Genomic DNA, 18099 nt, shown 5'->3' on the forward strand with positions numbered 1-18099 from the left:
ATTAAGGGAAAACACAAGATTTCTTCACCCTACAAATGATTGTCAAAAGTAAAAATGCTACAAAAAGTATCATATTTTGTTTGCATAGTGCTACAAATGAGTAGTATATAAAGTAACATGTTAGTGTCCCATGCATTCCAAACCGCTTGTGCATGAGAAATCAAGATTAGATGATTTTAAAAATCATCTACTTAATAAATGAAGATTTGCAGTTAAAATCTACTACTGTGTCAAAGGTAAAAAACTAGTGGTCAGATAAAAATATGCAGACATGCAGACCATGGGTCCCACAAGTGCATTCAAACAGGCCAGCAGAACTGTTGAAAGAGCAATGAATGTTTCAAGAGCAAGAGCTTTTAAAAACACATCCAATAGCACTGGAACTTAACTTAATAATTATTTAAAAGCTTGTGTACATGAGTGTGTTGTTGCCACCATTTAGAGTTTGTGTGTGTGTGTGTGTGTGTGAGTGTGTGTGAGAGAGAGAGAGAGAGAGAGAGGGAAAGAGCGATTGCAGTCTAATTGAATAGGACAGATACATGCACAGAAGAACAATTCCCCTCCTCCAATCCCATCAGCCCCGAGCATCATTACACACATGCCGTGTTCAGTAGGGAAAGACGGCTGTTGTAATTTCCATTCAGTTAGACTGGGAAAGGCATCGGTGCGGCTCTGAAGCTGTGAAAACGCTTAATCAAAGCTCTCATGGTGTTTGCTGGTTTTCTAGAGCTGTTGCATGCATTAAATTTACCTTCTGTATTGATTATTGTAGAATTGTGGATACATTTAATGGTACATTTAACAACAACAACCAGAGAACGGGGGGCTCATTTATAAGATGCATTTAGAACTCTATTTTTTTCAAACTGGAACAAATTAGGATTTATAAAAGGCAAAATCTGACGTGGAAATGTGTACGCCAACTGAAGAGCATGTGTACAAACCTTTTGTACTTGAATCATGATAGACACCAAAGTTTCATTAGTTTAGTACGGTGGCTGAGAGAGCTCAACACGCTGCAGAAGAGTGCTTAATATGCATGTTTTTTTTGAGGATTTGCAGCGCGTTTCAATATATGCATGTGTTGTGAGGATTTGCAGCACGTTTCGTTATATGCATGTGTTGTGAGGATTTGCAGCGCATTTCGTTATATGCATGTGTTGTGAGGATTTGCAGCACGTTTCGTCATATGCATGTGTTGTGAGGATTTGCAGCGCATTTCGTTATATGCATGTGTTGTGAGGATTTGCAGCACGTTTCGTTATATGCATGTGTTGTGAGGATTTGCAGCGCATTTCGTTATATGCATGTGTTGTGAGGATTTGCAGCACGTTTCGTTATATGCATGTGTTGTGAGGATTTGCAGCGCATTTCGTTATATGCATGTGTTGTGAGGATTTGCAGCACGTTTCGTTATATGCATGTGTTGTGAGGATTTGCAGCGCATTTCGTTATATGCATGTGTTGTGAGGATTTGCAGCACGTTTCGTTTTATGCATGTGTTGTGAGGATTTGCAGCACGTTTCGTTTTATGCATGTGTTGTGAGGATTTGCAGCACGTTTCGTTATATGCATGTGTTGTGAGGATTTGCAGCGCATTTCGTTATATGCATGTGTTGTGAGGATTTGCAGCACGTTTCGTTTTATGCATGTGTTGTGAGGATTTGCAGCACGTTTCGTTTTATGCATGTGTTGTGAGGATTTGTAGCCATCCATTTAGGTGCATGTCTCTTGAAATGTTAATTAGTTCTGCTGACTTCGCCCCTCTATTCCATGGAAGAGGAAAGGCGATTTCCAAGTAATCCTAGAAAGAATATATAAAGTGGGAGATTTAATTCTTCTGGAAGAGCAGCTGAATCACGAACAGTGGGTAATGATCCATCCTTAACTTTTTACATTTTTAGCAAAACCTGGCTTGGATTGTGCAGACAAATAAATTTAGGTGTATTCTGTGGCATTACCATCAAAAACTGAACGAATACACTGCATCCTCAGTGGCTCTAATGTCTTGATGTTCTTCTTCATCTAACTACAAAACACCTGCATTGCTTACAAGACACTGTTGTCGCTGCAGCTGCTCGAGAGCGAAGAAAATGACAGGCAGTGTACAACTGACTGATGGCGGAGATATGCAAATAAGGGACAATCCATTTGCAGTCGTGGGTGGGGCCTAAGGTCACAAATGCTCAGAAAATCTATATAGCTTGATAGAGTGTTTACGTTCTTTGGGGGGGATTAAAAAACAAAGTGAATGGATTTTTATCATCGTAGGGTAGCTGTGTTCACACACTGCTAAGACACACTGCATGCGTCAAGTGCAAACCCGGGAAGTTTCCAGCAATGGAAAGCAGTGGGACAGGAAAAGCTGCTGTTGAGCTCTGTTTTGAAGCAGTGAAACTGCAGCCTGGTGGTTAATCAAAGGTCTCAAGGTGTTTGTTTATTTTCTAGTGCTAGTGAGCACGTTACAAAGAGCATTAATTGCTTGGGCAGCCGCCCAACACTCACCGGCAGGGACACACCAACAATCCTTGCAAACATTCAGCCTATCACCATCCTCTCGCGGAGAATAAGAGAAAGGAGACAGTTAGAGCACTGCCATGGGCCTGGCCCAAGGGATCAACAGCCTGTCCTGCTCCTCACATCACACATGCGGCTGTGTTAATGCATTTACAACAAATCAACATTTCATCAGCTGATCAGTTCCTCAGTGACACAGTGCCATTTCTTATGAAGTAGCATTCAAGAACGGTTTTACTTTTGCATTATGATGCATTTCTAAATTAAACATTATATGCAGTAATAAATGCAAAATGTATGCTTGGTTTAATGATGATTTGAATGCATTTTCCTCCTGAATGTCCTCTATTACCCAATCACATTCCTGACAGGGATTTCTAAATTGCATAAAATGACTGGATTGTTTTGCCCTCTCTTTGGTCCTCAAACAGGTGTATTTGCATTGCATTGACATTCCCCATTGATTCCACCTTCTTGCACACCATGATTGGTTGATTACCTTCATTACCTGCATGCTATTGGTCAAACAACTTTTCAGTCATTCCCTTTAGCAAGTATGGAAACAATAGGAAAACAAAGGCAAATTTCTGTTTCATTATTCAATTCTCAGAAAATGCATCAACTTAAGACGTGCACCTTGAATGCGGTGAAGTTGCTTTTGATAATGTATATCATAATGTACATATAACCCTACATTGCTGTTGTTCATAATGTACGTATAATCCCTACATTGCTGTTGTTCATAATGTACGTATAATCCCTACATTGCATTCCTATTGATATTCTGTACATACTCTGCTTAATACTGTATATAGCAACTCCAATGGGCATTTTGTAAATCATAGCTTCACTTACTCTGCATTTATATGCATATAAAACACTATATTCTTGCACTTCTGGTTAGATGCTAAGTGCATTTCATTAGCTCTGTACTTGTACTCTGCATAATGACAAAAAAGTTGAATCTAATCTAAATCTAATCTAAAAACATCTGCCAAATGTGTAAAGGTAGAATGCATGAATGTAAAGTAAAACAAATGCTGCATTACCTACAACAGCAGCCTACTATCTACAATACATTCAAAGTTTTATATATATCTCATGTATCATAACTTAAAATAGACATTAACTAAATAATAATAAAATATATTTTATTACAGCTAAAACTTGAAACAAAATTATAAAAAAAAACTATAATTATATAAAATAAGAATAAAGATAATTAAAAAATAAAATAAATAATAAAAACAAAATTACAAAACATTTAAGTCAGAACACAAATGTGAAAATATAAAACCCAAAATATTAATAAAAGCCTCAAGACTCAAATGATTTCAGCTAAAGATGCAAGTTGTTTAAGGATGTGGAGCAAGTTTAAACATTTTGTTAAAATATTAAAAAAGAAAAACAACTATCATTTAGACGAACATGAAAATCATAATAAGAGCAGGAAAGTTATTAAAGAAAATGGGGTTTACTTTGATTCATGTTGATTTTTTTTTTATATGAATGGAAATGCATAGAAATATGAATTTAACAATATGAATTTAATTTTGTATCAAAGATGATACCTACCTACAGTAAACATACAGTAGCATACTACTGTTTGAAGCAGCACAGTACTACTCAGTCTTTAAAATTAAGCTTTACATGTCACATACATATTTAATTATTTATTATTAAACTGTCATGCATTTTATATCTGTTCAGTAAATGTATGAATGGCTGAAGCATAAAACATTTCTGCTGTTTCACCTCACATAATTTCTCTGCTTTTATGACAGCTGCTTTAAAACCATGGAACGAGCGAGGTTCGCTTCACTAAAATGGCCTATTTCTTCTGGGTGGCAGCGAGCTGGGGAAGATAATTTGTTATTATTAGTGAAAGCAGAATTGTGTTTTTACACTGTTTTCATGTCAAACCAAACACAGAATTGCCTTTGAGGCTGAAGCTGCAATAAAGATAAATTAGAAATAGATTGCAGAAACTGTTTCCATCTATAACAGTGACTTTGTTTTATTTCATTTCGTCTGAACACTCACTAGGTTACGTTCCCTCCTCCGCACTTTAGGGCAGGAGGTTTTTCCTCTCGGTACATTGTCACGCTTGCTGGGTGAGCCCTTTGGGCTTCATCAAGAGGCGCTCTGTAGAAACACTGCGTTTCGCATTAATCAGCGCAGCCTCTCGCAGGTACTGCTACACCAATTAAACCTGCGTGCCCCGACTCATGGACTTTGCTGGAAGGTATGTCGTCCGTTCAGGGCAATGAGTGTGCTCTCGGCCAATCGGACGGCAGGGGGGTCCTCTACAGTCACCTGACCATGGTGTAGGACGCAAGAGGACACTGGGAAGGACAGTGCATTTGTGCTCGTCTAGGGAATGGGATAAAAATACTGCGCTGACAAGCCAATTAATCAGCTTTCTGGGAACTGCGGTGTACAGCATCCTACAAAGGGCACCAGGACGCTGTCTCTTTAAGAAGAAACCACTGTGATGCCGATTGGTCACGCTTTTCGCAAATTAGGAAACACAGAAATACTGCTTTAGTATTACAACTGCAGCTTAATTCCCTACAACATGAATTTTAGCTTTAGCAAGGGCCTCAATCTACATTGGGAAACCTGAGCATGAGACCGTGCAATAAAACAAAGCTGTTTTGGCAACCTCTTCATTAGTATATTTGTAGTTATTTTCATGTAAAATGTATTTTCTGGCATACAGTACATACATTCCATATGTTTATGGGCTCCCATATGTACCACATGTTGGTGGGATGTAAAACTTTTATGCATGAACACCTTCAAAGACGAAACAAATGTTTGCATAGGTAAACTTTTCACATTATAAACTGTCTGTAGATCTGTAGACAGAAATATATGGAAGCTTATTTCCATTTCCAATAAAAAAAAAAAAAAAGTATCAGTTATGATGTTTTCTCAGAGCTTAGAGTAAGTCTCTTTTTTTATTTCGTAATTAATAACTCTAAACCGGAAGAAAACACTTAGAATTCAATTGCGAATTTACATCACACAATTCCACTTTTTATTCCTCAGAATAATAAGTTAAAATAAACATTTGTGAGATTTACACAATTACGAGTAACAAACTTGAAAAAAAAAATTCTTTTCGCAATTCTCACTTTTTTCCCCTCAGAATTATGAATTTACATATCTTAATTAATAACTCACGACAGTATTGTATAAAAATCACAATTTATGAGTTTACAACCCATGATTGCCAGATACTTGATAAATTGTATACCTAACTTTTACCTAACTTTTACACCTTGCAATTCAGATTTATTTATTTTTTTGGTCAGAATTTACAATTTCACGTGATAATCAATTCTGAGGATAAAAATCTGAACTGTGAGTTTATAATTCACAATTGCCAGATATTACAGTTTTTTTCAGTCGCTAACAAGCATTTGTCCAAGCAGTTGTCACATTTTCAAAACTCTAAACACAATTAGCACAGCATCTATCTATTGTGGCCAAACCATTCACACATTTCATGTCGTTTTCACACAATATGGAGTCATTGAACACATTTCCACAATGCTTACATATTCTGAACAGACAAGCTATACCTCCCAACCAAATTATGGATCGTTTTTGTAGTATTTACAAATGTTAACACACAACATCCCACAATAGCAAAAACAATGTTCCAAACCTTAGATACAGTATAAAAACATCTGCTTCTGCAATGATATCAGTTCAAAAACAATATATCTTAGCTGATTTATGTTGTGTAAATTGGGCCAACCACAACTGATTCCAATCTGGCTTAGACTCAATTGCAGGGGTTATTTTTTTCTATTACACTGACACTTATACAATACAGTAAAAGGAGGACTTTGAAGAGTGATATTTTTGGAAACAGAAACAGAAAAAGAGAAACACTGTAATGTATGGACGAGGAAGAGTAACAGCAAGGGCCCAGTGAGAGGAGCAGGAGCAGTGAGAGGAGCAGGAGCAGTGAGAGGAGCAGTGAGAGGAGCAGGAGCAGTGAGAGGAGCAGGAGCAGTGAGAGATGCAGTGAGAGGAGCATGAGCAGTGAGAGATGCAGTGAGAGGAGCATGAGCAGTGAGAGATGCAGTGAGAGGAGCAGGAGCAGTGAGAGATGCAGTGAGAGGAGCAGGAGCAGTGAGAGATGCAGTGAGAGGAGCAGGAGCAGTGAGAGATGCAGTGAGAGGAGCAGGAGCAGTGAGAGATGCAGTGAGAGGAGCAGGAGCAGTGATAGATGCAGTGAGAGGAGCATGAGCAGTGAGAGATGCAGTGAGAGGAGCAGGAGCAGTGAGAGATGCAGTGAGAGGAGCATGAGCAGTGAGAGATGCAGTGAGAAGAACAGGAAAAGTGAGAGGAGCAGGAGCAGTGAGAGGAGCAGTGAGAGGAGCAGTGAGAGGAGCAGGAGCAGTGAGAGATGCAGTGAGAGGAGCATGAGCAGTGAGAGATGCAGTGAGAGGAGCAGGAGCAGTGAGAGATGCAGTGAGAGGAGCAGGAGAACTGAGAGGAGCAGGAGCAGTGAGAGGAGCAGTGAGAGGAGCAGGAGCAGTGAGAGGAGCAGGAGCAGTGAGAGGAGCAGGAGCAGTGAGAGGAGCAGTGAGAGGAGCAGGAGCAGTGAGAGGAGCGGTGAGAGGAGCAGGAGCAGTGAGAGGAGCAGGAGCAGTGAGAGGAGCAGTGAGAGGAGCAGGAGCAGTGAGAGGAGCGGTGAGAGGAGCAGGAGCAGTGAGAGGAGCAGGAGCAGTGAGAGGAGCAGTGAGAGGAGCAGGAGCAGTGAGAGGAGCGGTGAGAGGAGCAGGAGCAGTGAGAGGAGCAGGAGCAGTGAGAGGAGCAGTGAGAGGAGCAGGAGCAGTGAGAGGAGCAGTGAGAGGAGCAGGAGCAGTGAGAGGAGCAGGAGCAGTGAGAGGAGCAGGAGCAGTGAGAGGAGCAGTGAGAGGAGCAGGAGCAGTGAGAGGAGCGGTGAGAGGAGCAGGAGCAGTGAGAGGAGCAGGAGCAGTGAGAGGAGCAGTGAGAGGAGCAGGAGCAGTGAGAGGAGCGGTGAGAGGAGCAGGAGCAGTGAGAGGAGCAGGAGCAGTGAGAGGAGCAGTGAGAGGAGCAGGAGCAGTGAGAGATGCAGTGAGAGGAGCAGGAGCAGTGAGAGATGCAGTGAGAGGAGCAGGAGCAGTGAGAGGAGCAGGAGCAGTGAGAGGAGCAGTGAGAGGAGCAGTGAGAGGAGCAGGAGCAGTGAGAGGAGCGGTGAGAGGAGCAGGAGCAGTGAGAGGAGCAGGAGCAGTGAGAGGAGCAGTGAGAGGAGCAGGAGCAGTGAGAGATGCAGTGAGAGGAGCAGGAGCAGTGAGAGATGCAGTGAGAGGAGCAGGAGCAGTGAGAGGAGCAGGAGCAGTGAGAGGAGCAGTGAGAGGAGCAGGAGCAGTGAGAGGAGCAGTGAGAGGAGCAGGAGCAGTGAGAGGAGCAGGAGCAGTGAGAGGAGCAGGAGCAGTGAGAGGAGCAGGAGCAGTGAGAGGAGCAGTGAGGGGGAGCAGGAGCAGTGAGAGGAGCAGGAGCAGTGAGAGATTGTTTTTATTTTAACCCCCCCCCCCCTTTATCTGGGCTTTTTGCTGTTGTTGTTTTATGTTCAGAATGCTCTTATGTGTTTCATTGATATTTTGTTCACTGTAAGCAATACTGTCGAACCTGTTCTGTTCTATCATACCGTGTTTCTACTGTACCTCCTGCAGTAAACAGTAAAGGGAAAAATAGCTTTTTACTGGAATGCTTTTGAATGTGAACATTACTGTACATTTGGACATACAGTTCCTAACCAAGAAATTTAGTGTAAAACAGTGAATTGCATGTTTTGCATGCAAATACCTGTAAAACTGAAACATAAAAGTCTATGCAGTTTTAGTAATGTCAACAATAGCCAGTATTTTGAAACCTGGTGTACTTTGATTGACTGCATGTACCTTTTGAGGTGAAAACAAGTGTTATTCTTTGACAGAATAATTTAATTTTGAGTCAGATTTCCAGTGTTTTGGTAAAGTTGGTGTGTGCAGAGAAAGATGTGTTCTATTTTGAAATGAAGATTTAGTATATATTTAACAAAATGTGTTTTTGAGAAGAAAATTATCAATTTGGCCAATTGTGTTTTGTAGGTGTGAGTCTGTGTTAAGAGTTTAGAAAAAGTATCTGAAGTATGGTTAAGCGCTTGTTAGCGATTGAAAAAAACTGTAACTTGCAATGTTTACACCCTTACAAATAATAACTCATAATTGTGAGATATACACTTGCAATTTCAAGAAAATTTCTTCCATTTTCGTATTTTTGTATTTCATGGCAGAAACAAGCTTTCATAGAAATGTATGTGCACAAAGAAAAGCTATGAATATAGATGAGCGGATAGATGTTACTAGTACAGTGGCATTATGAAATATGCACTCGTCTTCCATTTCTGATGACTTGAGACCGAGGAAGACATGACAACCTCTCTGGTAAGTGAATATAATGAGCAACTGATGCTTGCTGGTTTTTATGGTGTGTTTCGTCTCTAGTGCACTGAAGCGACTCTGACAATGGGACTCCCCTAGAATGACTCCCTCAGCAGTGTATGTACTGTAATACTAAAGGACGGAGCTGCTCGAGCTTTAAGATACTCAAAAAGTAAATCACCTTTTGTGAAAGCAGTGAACTACAATACAAGCTACTGACAGAGCAAACGGAGCAGGAGTTATCACAAAACAATGAGGATCACAATCAGAGAGATGCAATAAACAGCATTCGAACAGAGTCACACTCAAAACTATAAAACAACATTTCTAAAATGTCACAGAGATGAACAGCAGCATTTAGATAATTTCTGTAAAATTATTCTAAAAATACTAAAAATTGCCATGGGGCAACTGTTAGACAGCGTGTTTATGATCTGTTTCCTAAAACTGCTTAAAAGAAAACACAGAAAATATTAATAATAATTAAATATTATTTTATATGGGATATATAACACTAATAATAATAATTATAAAAAATCTTCTATAATATAATAACTATATCACATCAATTGTCGTAAAATTACTATTAATAATTCATTTTATTGGAAAATAAATAAAAACATTTAGGTAGATAATATAAATATATTATAGTAAAATAGTTAATATTTCCCTTTATATGTGAAAATGTAATTAAATAAAACATATACCTTATAAATAAATGTGTAAAATATATTATAATTAATATTTCATATATGAAAATATTTAAATAGAACTAAATAAAACATTTACATGAATATTAGATTATAAACACATTTAAATAATAAATAAATGAATAAATATTAAACAAATTTTTATTTTGCTATTATTATTTCCCTTCAAATGTGAAAATAGAATTAAACTATACATTTATACAATATATTAGATTATAGTAAAACAACTATTTCATAAATAAAAATAGTGAACTTTTGATATGAAAAAAGCTACTGTTGAACTACTGAAAAATGACCTCAAGTCATACTGTTATTTTATCCTGTTTACTTTAAAATGAACCAAGAATTGTTCTCTTTTAGTTGGTCACGTTCATTTTCGTTCTAATTTCGGGGGAACGAGGGTTGTATACATAACAGGAAGTTACAGAGTCACACATATAGTACTAAAAGCTTGTGAGACATAAATCAGTGGACTGGATTCTCATTTACTTATTCTCTCCTCAAAGGTACTTAAAAACGATTTGACATTTATACAAGTATCTGACTCGCTGGACGCTGCACTTGCTACTGGCCCAGGATGTGTGGATTGAGACACCATCCATCCATCCATCCATCCATCCCTTCTTTATATTCTGAGCTTAACGGCTCTTCGCTGTCAGAGAGTGGAGCTGATGTGGGAAATCTTAAGTACTGCTCAAGTACTGGCTGAAATCAATCACCTGTTTCCCATTCAGGGGGAATTTTAAGAAGGCAGGGAAAAACCGACAGCCAGGCTGAAAAATCCAGCACTGCCGCTTGTGTTTCCATCGCGGCGTCTCCCCTGTCAGCGGCGCTCCCCGAACAAGCCCCTGAAATAAATGAAAGCAGTTCCACTCTGCTGACTGCTGCATGGAGCCTCTATTCCCAGGCTTGATTTAGTGCCACTTTTTTCTTAATGGACTGTTTGTGAGACTGGCTTCACAAACCCACCAATCACCAAACACTGCAACAGGAAAGGTTCTGCTGACCTCTGAGATGCTTCAAGATGAAACCTAAACACATGGCATTTGTTAGCGCTCTGTAGCGCTTGAGGCAGGGGAACATTATTAGCATGAAATGACACGTATGATTACTGTTCTTTTCTTTTAGCTCACTGCTGCCAGCTCTGTCTCAAACTGACAATTACTTCTACCAGTGCAGCAGCGCGGTGTAAGCTGTTAAACCTCAGGGTCGGTGACCGGAAGGTTGTTGGTTTGATTCCTACAAGCAGAAACCGATTACTATTGTGCCCTTGAAATCTTACGACAACTTATTTCTATCAGCTTTTATTTTTCCTATTTATGAGAAACTAATTTGACAGCTAAATGATATAAATGGGAACTGTAAGTCAGATTTGAATCAAAATCATTTTAACATGCTTTTTGGTTGTTGTTTCTCATATGACTTATCAATTAAGTGAATATTTTAGGTTAAAATAAAAAACGTGTTTTATCTTTTAAAAGAATCATCACATGTCCTGGAATAAAGATCTGATCATTGCCTGGATCAAACTTCACAAGGTTTCTGGTATAAGGTGTGATGGTAATGAGATTTTCAATTTTTGGGGGGAAAATGATGGAAAAGCCTTGGACAAGCACAACAGAATGTATAGTGGTGAATTAATGTTGAACTTATAAAAATAAATAAATCTGAACCAAAAGTCTCATATGCACCATTATGGTAATGAAAAGAGGTGACTTACAAATGTTTTTTTTTTTTTTTTTTTTATATATAAGCATTAGCCTATATTTAAAATAAAACAACTAAAAAACAAATCTGTACTTAATTAAACAGTGAGAAATAATTAAATCATAATAAATAAATAAAAATCGGTTCTTAAACTGGATAAAAAAGTATCCATACTTGAATTACATTTTAATAGCACAAAGCCATACTTAAATTGTTAAATAAATAAAGTGCTAAAGTTGCATCTAAAAAAAGTGCAACACCATGGTTAAATTGCTTTTTTTTAAAACGAATCTGTACTTAAATTATATGCATTTAAAAATCTGTAAATATTTTAAAATAAAACACACATTTATTATAGCAGTTTTTAAAAAAGCAGAAAATTTGTTCAAAAAGTTCAAAAAGTTTTTAAATTGCTTTTTTAAAAACAAACAAATTTGTTTTAAATTTCATTAAACAAGACAGACAAAACATAATATAACAAAACAAAACAGGCACTTAATTTAAAAAATATCCATGCTTAAAGAGCATGTTTTTAAAACTGCAAAAAACCTTACAAAATAGAAAAAATAGAAGAAAAAAATCTAAGATTAAATAAATAACATGAAGTGTTTTAATTGCATTATTAAAAGCAAAAAACCTTACTTAAATTGCACAAAAAAGTGCTTGAAATGCATGTTAAAATAAAATGTATCATGTCAGAAAAGTTCCCCTAATTGCAGAACCACCCATTTGTGTTCTTTAAATGTTATTGCCTCAACACTTAACTGCCATTACCACAACAAATGCTTTTTCTTGTATGTCTTTCTGGATGCAGAGGGGCTGCCAAAAACACAAACGTAAATAACACAATTCAATTAGCATCTAGCTTGAGTGTTTACCATGGTTCTCAGTGTGAGCTGCTCCAGTCTGAGCAGTTGCCAGCGCTGTTTAATTGCAAAGGGATCATTTTGAGTAATTAGGCAAAGAACTAGGATCACTAGAGTCCCGCGAGAGCCGCTTTTAAGGCCTGTTACCGAGAACTGTTTGTTTTGAGCGATGTGCATCTTAGCCTCGCACGTTAGCAACATTGGTTTGGTTGTGACACACATTCATAGCTTTATTCAAAAATGTAACACAGTTTAGTCTTCTCTGTGGATTGAATATTTCCAGATATGCATTCCTGAGGGACACGATGGCATCTTCATATATGTTAGTAGTCTGCATACTCGAGGGATTCACCAAGAATAAACTGCACCTGCTGATAGTGTGTCTATTAAAATGACATTCAGTTGAAACCAGGTGCTAAATAGTACAACATTAACGTTGCCGGTCAAATAATGCTGATTTTCCTAATTTTTTTTTTTTTTTTTACAAATTCTTATTTACTCAGAAAGGAGTCATGTTTGCAGTGAAAACACCTACAAGGTCTTAATTTAAATTATCTGGTTAAAGTTACTGCAAGCAACCGTTGAGTGTTTTCACCAATCAGAACCAAATCCTTTTTTTTTACCTGTTAAATGTCACCCCGTCCTGTATACAAACTATATATCGTTGGAAAGGTCTAAGACTCCCAAATATATATTATACCAATATTTTTTGTTATAAATTATGTAGGAAAAGTAATAGATTAATTTATGACAAGAGTGCACACTCAGAAATCTACATTACAAAAGGAGCTTTGACCTTTGTTTAAAAAAAAAAAAGACTTCCTCGTTGCCTTTTTCTCTATCACATTTTAGAAATCATCAGAAGTTATATATCACTTGAAAACATAAAATCTCAAAATTCATCCTTCAAAACCCATTTTAAAATCAGACATTACATTACCCTGTAAATGGCACATCAAAATCATGTTACAAAATGTTTGCAGTCATGAATTATAAAAATGTAGGTTTGTATCATGCACATTCAAGTCTATCTTCAAAAACGTGAGTGACAGTTAACAGGTTAAACAATAAAGCTTAAACCAGAAATTGGAATGATTTTTCAAAAGTTTCTAAAACCCAGAAATGCAACCACTACTTTCACAATAATGTTTCTAAAACCTGGAACCGGAATCACTTTTCCACAAAACTTAAAACCCAGAATCTGGCACCATTTACCCCCCAAAATAAAACCTATAAATCCCGGAATTAGATGCACTTTTTATTATCATAAAGCTTTAAATAAAGCAATAAAGATAAAACCAGAAATTGCAATCATTTTTTTCCAAAGTTTCTTAAACCCAGAAATGCAATCACTACTTACACAATGTTTCTAAAACCTGGAATCGGAAACACTTTTTTCCACAAATATTATAAAATCCAGAATCAGACACTATTTTTATTATAATAAAGCTATAAATAAAGCAATAAAGATAAAACCAAAAATGGGAATGATTCCCTCCCCCCACTTTTTCCACAAATAGATTTCTAAAACCTGGACTCTGAATCACTTTTTTTTTCACATTAAAGTTAATAAAACCTAGAAATAGGCAATTTTTTCAAAATGTTAATTATAACAATGCTAAAACCAAAAACTGGAATCCCTTCTTTTCAAAATAAACCTTTTAAAACCCAGAACCCCAATTCACTCATGGTGGAGTTTTTCTTTAAGGATAGTTCAGATTAGCATGTGTGCGTAGAAATGCTTAACTCCATGAATAACCTCAGCTCACAAACTAAACCCCTGCACGCCGGGCTAACAGTGAAATCCTCCGTGATGTAAATATGAGAGACATGTGACCTGCGCTCAGAGCAAATAGTTGACACGCATGCTAATAGCTAATTATGAACTACAGGGATTTATTTACCTGGAAAAGCTATTAGCCTCCAAAGACCTCCATTGCCATCATCACCAAATTAACTTCCCAGTACAGCTTGAGGGAGGAAGAGCGAGACGGAGAGAGACAGATCCTGTTGGAAAAAGAGAAGAAAAAGACAAACCAAGACCAGTTTGGACCAGCTTAAATTTTAAGATGCATAGTGCTGCACCTTTAGTGACACCAAACCTAACTGTAATCTGTTTCAGTGACCCGGCCTTGAAATAAATAAAATATATTTTAAAAAATACCTTAAAAATTAAATGCCTTAATATGAACAGATAAATATAAATAATAAAAAACTTGATTATTAATTATTGAATTAATAAATAAAAAGCCTTAATATGAATGGATTTTACATGTGTGTGTATTATTAAAATACTTATATATACAATATAAATAAAAGCAATTTTAAAATATCAATCAAATAACTTACCTTAATTTTTTGGAGTTTGGAGTGTGTCCTTTTGTTCAAACAATGAAAGACAGAATGATGGGAAACCTGTTTGAAAACAATTAAATAACAATCTTATTATATAGAGATATGCACTGAAATAAAATAAGCTGACAAAAAAACTGAATCCAAGATTTGGTGATAACATAACTGGAGATTTAAAAGCAATTTTTAAAAGGCCGATCATTTTTGACTGGGAAAACCAAATTCATTAAAGGGTTTTCAGCACAATGGATATTAACATTTATTTCAGATTTCAGGTCACATTCCCTGGGGTTTGAGTTTAGTTTGGGGTTGGACTACTAACAATCAGGCGGCAAGGAAGTCGACCGGAAGTTGAAGTCGGCCGCGTGCCGCCATCTTGTATAGCATTTCACTTGCGTTAGCATCCCATTGACTCCCATTCATTTTGGCGTCACTTTGACAGCGAATAACTTTACATCTGAGGCGTTTAAAGATTCCACTTGTCCATTATTTATTTCTAAAAGATACACGACAATGTATAAAGGGCTCCATTACCTTCTATGTTACATAATGGCCCCGTAGAAACAGTTTTTGTAAATAGGCTAACGATTGCGTCATAACCACTCGACTCTCTGTCGCATTACCATACAGACAGGAGGAGAAGCTCGCAGGCAATTAACTTAGTATGGCGTACTGGCGTTACATTTTAAAATACTATACAAAATAATTAATCAGAATACTTACTCCTGCTCTCTCATGCCAAAGAACTCCCCGCTCAAGCTCGCCGTCTCTGCAAGATTAACGATGGCAGTTTGCACGCACAGCTACTAGAAGATTTACATCTGTCAGACAGGTTGCTGACGTCATCAAGCTTAGTTTGAGTCTGCGCGTCAGAAACTGAAGTGCTAAAAAACGCTAAAAATGGGCTTCACTTGTCTCAATTGAGTTCCAATGGGGTCGCTGTGTCCATTTCTTTTACTGTCTATGCTAACAATAGAAGCCAGAAGGAGGGAAACCTGTTTGAAAACAATTATTATTTAAATAATTATCTTTTTTTTTTTAAATGCCCACACAAGGATGGACATGACCTTAAGAAATTATAGTGCATTTAATTTTTTGTGTTAACTATCCCTTTAACTGGTACTTCAAGTTAGTCACCAGCTGAACTAGCTGGTTTAGGTTGGGTTTTTCAGCACAATAGAGAGGGAGGGGGGGAAAGAAAGCGAATGATCGAGAGAGAAATTTCAAAGTGATACAAAGAGATCAAGCAGGCGCTGAGGGAATGGGCTTTCTGAGGCATGACTGCTCCAGGTAGCTGAAGGTGTCAACGGGCTGAAGCAAGTCCAGACAGGGCCATTATCTCTCCTGACCGAACCCAGACCCACGCCGAAAGAAAGAGAGGGAGAGTTTAACCCACCGCAGTGATTTCATTTCTCTACGTGACTGATTATTTCCCTGACCGAACAGTCCTGTCAAAAGCTCTTCGGCACAAGCAGACATATTAAGAAGATCGATTTCCCCCGGACGCTCGAGGCACCAGACCTCAGGAACACTTAACACCTGCGTGAGAGCGGACGGACAGCGCTTTACCTGTAACCTTGATGTCAAGCAGGAAGAAACGCTATATGAAAACAAGAAGCTTTGATTTAGATCCTTTAAGTGTGCTGCCTTCTCTGCTTTATATGTACAACATGTACCAGAAGCAGCTTTTCAAAATGTGGGAAGCACAAATGAATTTTACTTATGAATAACCAGAGCAGATCTGCATTTGGCTTTACTTTTTGGAATGTGCTCTTAAAAGCAGTAAAAAGTGTCTAGGTATAAAATAAACATGAATATCAGTGCACGTACACTTATAATATTTACAAATAGCATTAGTAAAAACAAGATTATAGATGCAGTCTGTTGTAAATCCTTTAATTTTGCAGCTAATGCTGCCGTCTTGGGAAGCATGAAAAATGAAATAGTTCTTCCAAAACATTTAATTTGCTGAGAATGCATTCACCCTCAGGCCATTTAAGATGTTTGTTTATTCAAGGGAACAGATTTGGAAAAATTAAGCACTGCATCACTTGCTCACCTATGCATCCTCTGCCGTGAATGGATGTCATCAGAATGAGTCGAAACAGATGATAAAAACAATCACAAGTAATCCACACCACTCCAATTAAGACCTTCTAATACAAGTCCATTATCCATCATTTTTTTCCCTAGAGAAAGTATTATCTCCTGTTGTCCTCTCACATCAAAATTCACTGATATAATTGTTTAGAGCCATTTTGAATGGTTTTCACATCCAAATGGTGCTTGATCTGTGAATATTTCTCTCTACAGAGAGAACGTTTTCACTGGAGGAAGCAATATTATGGACTGACTCTAAGTCAGAAGCAATAGTTTAAATATAAAATGTCTTAAAGATGGATTTGTTTCTTACAAACATGATCTTTTCAGTTCAGATGTTAACTGATGGACTGGAGTGGAGTGGATTACTTGTGGATTATTGTGATGTTTTTATAAACTGTTTGGGCTCTTATTCTGACGGCACCCATTCACTGCAGATGATCTATTGATGAGCAAGTAATGGAATGCTAAATTTATCCAAATCTGTTATGATGAACAAATAATCTCATCGTTTTTTTTTTTTTTTGGGGGGGGGGTATTTGGGGGTTGTGAGTATCTCTTTTGAAAATCCCAATAAACACAAGCTTTATACTACTACACATCAACAACTCATAAAGTGAAGACTACAAAAAATGCTGTATTAATAATAACACATATATATATATATTCTTTTTTTTCTTTTTTTTTTTTTTAACCAACTGTTTATAAATTAACCAAACTCAAAACATCCAATGTAGTTATATATCTAGTGACAACACTGACTGTCAAAGGCAGCAGCAGTTTAGGGTCAAAATGCAGCTTCATTGTTATCAATGAAGACAAAAACTAAATCCAGAACATGGGAACTTGAATAATTAGGACCAAAAGACTCACCAATCTTACAGCAACAAATCACATGTCCTGAAGAAAAAACACAAGATAGTCCGAAAGCATGTTGATTTAACGAGACTAACAACACAATTAGACAGAGATAAATGAACAGTCATTACTAGAACACTGAAACCATTTCAAAATAAAAGACACTTTTAAAGAACCATTTCATTTCTAAAGATTTTAATAATCTGAGGTTATTCCTCTTCACGGAACCACTGATATCAATAAAAAACGTTTATTTTTAAGAGTGTAAACGAAACATTAAACCTGTATTATATTTTGCAGCATGTATTCTGTGAGCATGCAAATGTTCTGTTTTTGTCACCCAGTATGTACAGTGTACTAGTGCCAGATCTTTAGCTAGTGCTAAAATGTATATATCTGCATACATTCACATTCCTGTTTTATTTCTACTTGACAGTCTCCAGTAAAAGCAAGTCTACATTTAGTATACTATACATGTAAGTTGTATGCTTTATCATTTAACTTTAAATGTATGCTTCC

At 37.3% G+C, this 18099-nt stretch overlaps 1 long non-coding RNA gene across 1 annotated transcript; it reads right to left on the reverse strand.

The window, feature by feature from the left end:
* Positions 1-12532: 12532 nt before the first annotated feature.
* Positions 12533-17684, reverse strand: LOC113062027 (uncharacterized). The gene is made up of 4 exons (XR_003278493.1): positions 17596-17684; positions 14620-14685; positions 14175-14277; positions 12533-12641 (listed from the first exon to the last, which is right to left on the reverse strand). It is a non-coding gene; the product is annotated as an uncharacterized LOC113062027 (long non-coding RNA).
* Between the last annotated feature and the right edge of the window lie 415 nt (positions 17685-18099).

Source organism: Carassius auratus, chromosome 44, assembly GCF_003368295.1.
Source record: "Carassius auratus strain Wakin chromosome 44, ASM336829v1, whole genome shotgun sequence".
NCBI classification, from domain to species: Eukaryota; Metazoa; Chordata; class Actinopteri; order Cypriniformes; family Cyprinidae; genus Carassius; species Carassius auratus.